We start from the raw sequence: 8,836 nt of genomic DNA on the forward strand, positions 1-8,836 counted from the left end.
TTTGAGTTGAATTACTGAAATAAATGAACTTTTCCACGACATTCTAATTTATTGAGATGCACCTGTAGATAGATAGATAGATGAGAATGTTGGCTTTCTCAAGTCAACATCATAAAATTACATCACATATTAAAAATATTTCTCAGTTCTATTCTTAGTGATTAGTTCACCTGGTTTCGAGGTATCTGTCTGTCCTCGTTTGGCGCGGAGGCAGTATTCCCAACGTACAGCAGGATCTTGGACAAAGCGAGCAATATGGCTGAACAGTTGGCTGAAGCTCATGTTTGTGGCATGGTATACAGTATAGTATAGCAGAGCGGCTCGCCACAGGAAGGGCTGTTTCCGTAGCAACACACTGTGAAGACTAGCAAGCCCCTCTTCAGTAGGATTAGCTGGTTTCAGTCCAAACTGCTTTCTCCCAACAGAAGTGGCCCATGGCTGCATGCTGTTATTCACACCCCGTAAGTAATGTGTGCCTGGGAGTGAAAGTCATAAAATTGCTGGAAGGGCAGGTTTTGCGGACAAAAGACTATACAATTAACATCAAGAATGGTCAGTTATCAACTAGACTCAACCAGAAGGATGTAAATACAATATTTCTTGTATAGCAAGATCAATGTCGTAACCAGCTGTGACCCAGCAAAATCAAGTGCTTTGCCCGCCTAGACCAAATGCAAAAATGCTACATAATGTGACACAATAACAGCCAATCAGAACATAAATGATATTTAATATACAATCTAGAGTTCTGCAGGTATGACATATTTTTGCAGGCCAGAACATGAAAATCCATCATCCTACAATCAATGTTTTTTTAATGCATTTTTGGCTAAATGAAAGGTCTGTGGGTTAACACAAGCTCTTTTTTTTTTTTTTACATTTTATTCTATGACATAAAATACATCAGTAATACACCCTTGAGATTTTTTTAAGCCTTTACTTGAATATGGTAGTTGCTTACTAGTAGCTAAAATGGGACTACAGAGGTTGTCGGGGACATTAAACGCCATCTTGCTAAACAGGAAAGCTCAACTACTCACTAGTTTCACAGCCTCCTATTTATAATCACATTCTTGCTAACTCATACTTTGAGGGAAGATGTGTTTTAAATAAAGACTTAAGAGTTTTCAGAAGCTTAATGGTGGTGACGTTGAAGTCTTGCAACAGTGATATCGTTTGTTTATTGCCTACATTTAGCGTTTAACGTGTACGAATCATAAACTTTTGTTGGTCACAGAGCTTATTTTCTGCCATAATCCAAAAGACAGTGGAAAATCCTATTGGATTTTTGTCAAGGAAAACAGGGTGATGCAAACATCTGGGCTGGCCTACAAAAAAACATCATCACAGCAGCACTGCATTATGTCAAGCAGCATTTTGTACCAAATAGATTTTACTATATGCAGGGCTACCTAGTACTACACAACAGCAATACGAATGAAATGACTGAAAAAAAAAGCCCTGTTGTTTGTTACTTGTCACAGTCTGGACAAAACATTTACAAATCTGTTTAGTATTAGTGTTTAATTTATAGTTTGAAGTGTGTTAAAGTTCATACCAATCTCATGTCTAAGCATGCCCTCAAGCCAATGTTGCCGTGCTCCTGACAAGTTAATAGTTAATGTTGGTCGACATCTCTCCACCATCATTACTGCCTGGGACAGAAGCTCATCAGAGAGACTTACAACCACCTGGTGACAGAATTTGAAATTACTATTCCTTTGTTATTTGGCAAAACACTAATGCCCCGACATTTAAACTCCGATATCCACACACCTCACCAACACAGCCCTCCTTCTGTAGGTACTTGCGTGTGGCTGCCCACACTTGACTCTTCGGTAGCAAGCTGCCCCCTGTGACTTCTTCAAAGTTTTCATAGGTCTCATACTTCCTCAACACACACTCCATAATCCCAACTGCCTAGAAAAAGGCACGAGGTGAGACAAATGGCAATAGTTTCAGGAATTAAACAACACTATGGCTGTGTTCCAAACAGGCGTATTCTAGTGAATTAAAATTAAAACAAAAAAAATTATAAAACCATATATTTGTTACTTGAAATAAATAGACATTAACTGGAATAAAATATTTTGAAAAGGCAAACTTATTTTATTTCAGCTGGTTGCTAAGCAAGCATTTCATTTAGTTTAACTTGAAGTACTAAAATAACAAATACTGAAATAAAAAATAATAAAAACTATATAGACATATTAAAAAACTAATAAAAATTACAAAACCACACATCAAAATTACTAAAACTTTAATAGTGTCTCAATGATTCTAAAATAACACTGATTCTCAAACCTAGCAAGCTGTCAGCGTAAGCAACATTTTAAGCCACCATAACTTTGTTCCCAACATAACGCAAATAGACAGCATATTTATGCATACTTCTAAGCTACCCTGTTTTATTCAAAACCTAAGGAAGCACTGTATGTTTCTTTTGCAGGGAAGGCAATCCCAGAATGACAAGCTGACTAAAATGGATATTGAAATGTTAAGATACCGATTTAATTTCAAACTGAAAATATCAAACTAATCAAAAAGTCAGTATTTTACTTGTATAATTTCAAACTTATTAGAATACTGAATCATTAGCTTAGCAACGTGCCAACATTAAACTCTACAGAAATCAACTGTAAATGGAGTCTCTCATGCGCTATTTAAATGGCACACAGAGTTGCTCCCTACATAGTGTGTTCCAAATCAGTAACTTATGAGGCTTCTATTTCTATTAAGGCGCAGTCACATTATTGAAACTTCTGCAAAAATTAGCGGGCAAAAAAGGTCTATTGTCTATTGTCAATAGTGTAGAGATGTATGACGCACTGCTCACACAGAAGTCACTTTCAAACCAAGCTGCTTTCTGTTGGTCAACGTGGCGAATCTGCAATACAAAATCCCTCACATAAAATCCCCACTCACGTTTCCTAATTGAAATGACAGGATTTTTAGTGAAAATTCACAGAACAGCGTAAATGTCACTGCACATTTAGAAGGCGGTTGCTTACGGAGACTGTTAACAGTAAGGCGGTTCACTGGACTTTGGAACACACCGAATTTGTGTATTTTCAACATAAAACCTACCTGGGACAGAAAGAGACTGGAGCCCTCTCGGTACTTCTCCAAAACACTGATGGGCTCTGGGGAGGCATACTCAAACTGGGGCTCATACTGATAGTTAGACTGAAAAAAGGTCTGACGCTCCTGTTCCAGGTTTATGGGACGAAGAGCCACAAGCAGACATGGCCCACGAGGTGTTGAAGGCGAAGGAAGTGGTGCCATACCCCTGGCAATATATGGCAAGGAGGTTGCAGGCCTCATTTGACCCCTGCCAGCACGTTGGGCTGTCGTGGAGTTCATTGTGCATGTGCTCTCACTCCGGCGAAGCCAGTTTCCTGGCCCCAAACTAAGGCTTGTCAGGCTTCGCATGGGTGGAGAAGGGCCACCACTACGCCACGGTGGCTGTATCACCTTCTGCACTGGCTGCGTTGCTCTAATTTGCTGTGGTTTTATTTCCAGACTAAGTGGCCTTCGATAAGGTGGGGGTTTGGAAGGTTCCCTTGGCTGCGCAGCTTCATCTTTATTTCTACCTTCCGTCTTCTGGAGCCTTCGCTGAACTTGGGAGCAGCCATCCCAAGTGGTACAAGGTTGCGCATGAGGCCCATTGCGGGTCGATTTGTCTCTTTGGGTGATACTGCTGGTCCTGGCTCTGACAGGTTTGGGTTTCTCTGTGCTGGGCTCTGGTTCTAACATTTCTGAGACATTCTTTGCGAGCCCTCCTCCACTAGCCTGCTCCATGCAGTTTTCACTTAGATCCAGCACCATTGCTACATCCACACCACTGTCCACAAATGCTGCACACCTGAAGAGAAAAACATTCCTCCATTTCCTGATTCAACGATACATAAAAACACTATGCGTAAAAGGATTTTAAATATAAGGATTCAAAACTCTTTATGCAAACAAATAATTTAGAATTGACTCAAAATACTTTTGAAAAGCTGGCACATCTTGCTATACTCCAAATGAATGAAAATGAATTTAAATTATATAGAATTTGGTTGATTCTAATTAGTATGTATGCAGATTTATAACCTCCTATTCATTTAGAGACTACATGTGAATATTTGTACTTTTAGAAATGCATCTGTCATACAGCAGGGGCTTTTAAAATATATAATAAATAGTATAGTAAATGCAAAATGTTCAATAAAAATTTGTACAAAAAATAGTGATCAGTTTAAAACCTTGTCAAAACATCCTGAAGGAATCCTCAAAGAATCCAACTGCGTGAATTGCACTTTATATAGTAGGATTCTTTGAGGAGTCTTTCATTCCTAATATAAAAAGTCAGATTGGATACTGTACCATCTTTATCGTATCTACTATTGGGTTACGGTCTTGCTATTGGACAATAAAAGTAAATTATACATAGAACTTTATGCATTTAAAAATTATGAAATTATGATATACATTTTAATTTTTTTCTACATTTTTTACATTTATTTTGATGTAATAAAAGGGCATTTATTCCGTTAGCAATTATAATAGATCTACTGGGAAATATGTGTTTTAAAAGGTCTCGTTTTAAGCACATTGGAAAAAATAACAATAAAATCCACCTTGGTATGGAAATTCCAATATGATTCCTATTTCTGGTTAATTTTAAAAACAATACAGTGAGGCTATTGCTTAAAGAAAATTATGTCAGTGCATAATAGATGCATGACATCAACAGCTCTTGACAATACACTGCCGATTCACCACGAATGAGACATTTTTAACTAATAAAGCAATAAAAGACGCAACACATACCACGCAGCGCTTCTTATCAAATAAATTAACTTCAGTTCATGTTGGAATTCCGTCCATAATATCAGCAGCAGTTCTTCAACTTCTGTTCAGTAGGTCAGACGGCTGATATGGAGGAATAACGGTACATGACGCCGGGAATACTGGGAGTTCGGGATGGCTGGGATTGCGTTGCAGCAAATGACGCGTTGGCGCATCTGAATGACCTGTCCACGTCGCGACGCTTTGCTGTCAGTGTGCGACTGTGCGTAAGGACGTAAGGGAGTCTAATTCCTGTGAATGTTTCTCAGAATAGCTAGTTTTATTTTTTTACAGCCAGTTTCTCTGTAGATACATAAACTTAAAGCTGTTGAACATTCCCACAATTATTGCCCAAGAAGAAAGATACAGCTAAAACACAAACGTTGTCACTGATTTTAAAATAGGCTACCCTTTATGATTTGCGAAATAGGCTACTATCTAAAGTTATTTCATACAATAATAAAACACAAAGAATTCAAGAAACGTCTTAAAAAAAACAGCACAAATTGTAATTAATGAATTGTTTGAAATTACAGCATATGTGACCATCTCTATTTTAGGACGAACATTTCAATCCTTCAGTTAAGATGTACCTTCATTTTAGTATTTGAGTCTAGTTTGAATCTATAGTATCTCAGTGTGTTTCCGTAGTGTTCACTTATTTACCCGACAGGTATTTCAGTTATTTAAAAAGAAGACATTTATTTATACAATGAATAAATAATAATGTTTAAAAAGCCATTGCGATTGAGATGAACAAAGGAAAACATCCAAAACAAAGATATAGTTTCATATATTTATTTTTTGTATTTTCATTATAATCAAAATCTGAAAATGCATCTTGAACATGAGTAAAACAACATACGACATCAGTAAAAATGTGATATTTATTAAGAGTTTAAATAGGCACATTAATTTGTTTCACATTTATTGCTGGTAGGTGGTTACATGTCATAAATTACATGCTGATGTAATAATTAGATTTATCTTATCTTAATCATATTTGACCTAAAACTCCTTCATTCTGCTAAAAATTCCTTGAATGATTATCTCATGTGACTGGATCCTTTAGCTTTATTTAGCTTTGGTCTGGTTGTCTGGAGGGAGCAGTTTGCCTAAATGTTGTGCTGTGGTAATGCCATGGGACTCAGAGGCATCTTTCACCTCTGGTCGAAGACTAAATCATCCTTGGAAAGTAAGGTCAAAGTATTTGGTCGGAGCAAATGACAGAGGCTTTTCGGCAAATACACTATTCAGTCTTTCCTGCCATGCGTCTAACATGGCATTTCTCACATCTGGAGGTGAGTGCTGGACACCAGAAGATCTGGGGGCAAGGACCTGAAACCCGCAAAACCGCAGCACTCCATTCTGTATGTAATAAAAACACAATTTGTTTGTAATCGACATTTCAACTGGTATAAATTTGATTAATAACAGTTAAAAATTGTATTTCTTAAAGATGTCATAGCATATACATTTGCTACATCATTGTAAAGGACATTAGGTGCATCCCAATTTGCATACTTATGCACCATATTATGGCATTTTGTAGTAGAAAAAGTGCAAGTAGTGTGTTTACACTGAAAATTCAAAAAAAGCAAAAATGGAGTTTAAATATCCGGATGATGCACTTAATTAACTGAGAAAACAAAGTGTGTAATGTTGGATGCTTCATGCACTCAACTATCAGAGCTTTAGTTACATAGTGGAAGGGGTTACATTACATAGTGAATAGGAGGCTATCAGACTCCGATGATGAATGACAGAATAACCTTATAAAATTCATTCACTACACAGTTAAGTACATAGTGTATAAGTCAGGGGTGCCCAAACTCGGTCCTGGAGGGCCGGTGTCCCGGAGTTCGCCACCCCTGGTATAGTGCGTCATTTTTGATTGATTCACACAATCCATGCTACATGCAGCAGCTCATACTGTTAAAATCAGACTGAAATTTTAGAGACATTTTTAAAAACAATCTTCGGCTGCTCGTTTCTAATATATTTAGATCACACAATTCTGACTTTTTTCTTGCAATTCTGAGAATTACGATATACAAATGCTGAACTGTGTGATATAAACACTCAATTGCGAGAAAAAAAGTCACAAATCCGTTTTTATTTTTTATTCCATAGCAGAAAAAAAAAACTGAATTCACAGAAAATAAGTCAGAATTGCAAGATATCAATTCAGAATTCTGAGATGCAAACTCAGAATTGCGCAATTCTGAGTTTCTCACAATTCTTGCCTAGGCAAATTACAGCTCTAGAAAATTGAGATGACAGAAATGATGAGGAACAGGCTCACTGGGGCTCATTCACTAACCGTACATATGCACAAATTTGTATTTAAAACCTTTCATGAACAAATCATGATTCATCAATAACTTTTGTACTAAAATTTTATAGGGTACATAGATATTTTGCTAAGAGTGACAAAAGATAAAGGAAAGCTTGTGCAGAAAGCCCTTATATGGGCGTGTTTTATATGTTTTATACATCTTAAGCATGTGGTCACACATTTAGAATTTTTATTTTTTCATGTGTGTATGCGTGTCTTGTGAATTAGGTGGAATTTTTTGCGTATAAATACCAATAATTTATGCAATTAATAGTAAATGAGTCCCAGTGTTCTTCTTAGTGTTTTAAATTATAATTTAAACATTTAAATTAAATTAAATTAAATAATTCGAATTAAAAATATTCTACAATAAAATTTAAAATACAAAGTAGATCACTTTTCATGAGCTCGACAGAGCATCTGTTCCTAGAATCAAACCATTTGTTTTTTTATTATAGAGAATATCCTTTCCAGATAGGACTTTGCTAAACCATTGGTTTCCTGTCTTCAATTCTTTTTTTGTATTTCTGTAATCATTTTATATACAAGATGGGCTATTTTGTCATGTTGACATCTATATCTACCTGTGTTGACCCTCCCCCACAGTGTACCATCCAAGTCACGTAGCAACAGCCAATGACAGTCGCGCACATGCTGATTCTTTCCTATTTGTTTTCCTAATCTGTAATTTTTAACACTTGCATGCAAAGTTGATTCAAAAGCAAAAGTAAAATCTAAAATATGTGACAACCCACATTCCGTATGGATTTATTATGGAATTCAACTCTGATCCCTTAAATACATGATGACTCCAAGTGCACAAAGAGCTGTTCTTGCAGCTTGAATAACTAGTCTGTTTGGGAAGGAATTTTTAAGTTCTGAAATTAGTACACTGAAAATTCACCTTTAATATTTTTACCCCACCTGTAAAGGCCAGAGGGCTACGTTGAAGTCTCCATGGATGCCATCGGGCTGAAACATGGACTCCGTTCCCCCAGTGGTGAATGAAAGTATGGCCTTCTTATCCTGGTGTGAATAGTGGATGACATTTTAAATAAATCTGATCACCATTAGAATTACAAAAACAGAATCTTTCCTTGGAATCAGCAATGTAATGAACGCAAAACAAGCTTTGGCTCTAAAGATTCAGACCTTAAAAATGCCGTTGTCATACATCTTCTGCAGGGTGAAGGCAAATCCTTGAGTTAAGACTCGGTCTATCCAGCCCTTCATGATGGCAGGTATAATAAACCAGTAGAGAGGGAACTGTAAATATAATCCAAATCATATTATTTTTCTGAGATCAAAGTGAAATGTATACTCTGACACGTGTAACTGGGCAGCACTGGGAAACTATTACCTGAAAGATAACCAGCTCTGCCTGCTCCACCTTGTGCTGCTCTTCTGCAATGTCATCTCATCATTGTAAATAAAGTGCTAAGGATTCTTCAGATCACCTGCAATAATTACAGTAAAACAGTGGTCCTGTGTAATTGCAACAGTAGTGCATCTTTTTAAGCACCTATACCATAGTAGCATTTTAATATATGTGCACTTTGTATTTTCCTTACTTTTATACATTTTTTTCAGCAAATCCGTACCCATAATCAGGTACAAATTAAGACCTCACTGGGCCCCGGGGCTATGACTTACTGCAGGGCC

At 36.9% G+C, this 8,836-nt stretch overlaps 2 pseudogenes; both read right to left on the minus strand.

Moving 5' to 3' along the window:
- Positions 1–5,034, minus strand: part of LOC107686842 (uncharacterized protein KIAA0895-like) — a 7,180-nt pseudogene extending 2,146 nt beyond the window's left edge.
- Positions 5,035–5,747: 713 nt separating this feature from the next.
- Positions 5,748–8,836, minus strand: part of LOC107686864 (NAD(P)H dehydrogenase [quinone] 1-like) — a 5,483-nt pseudogene continuing 2,394 nt past the window's right edge.

Source organism: Sinocyclocheilus anshuiensis, unplaced genomic scaffold (assembly GCF_001515605.1).
Source record: "Sinocyclocheilus anshuiensis isolate Anshui unplaced genomic scaffold, SAMN03320099.WGS_v1.1 scaffold773, whole genome shotgun sequence".
In the NCBI taxonomy this organism is placed as follows: domain Eukaryota; kingdom Metazoa; phylum Chordata; class Actinopteri; order Cypriniformes; family Cyprinidae; genus Sinocyclocheilus; species Sinocyclocheilus anshuiensis.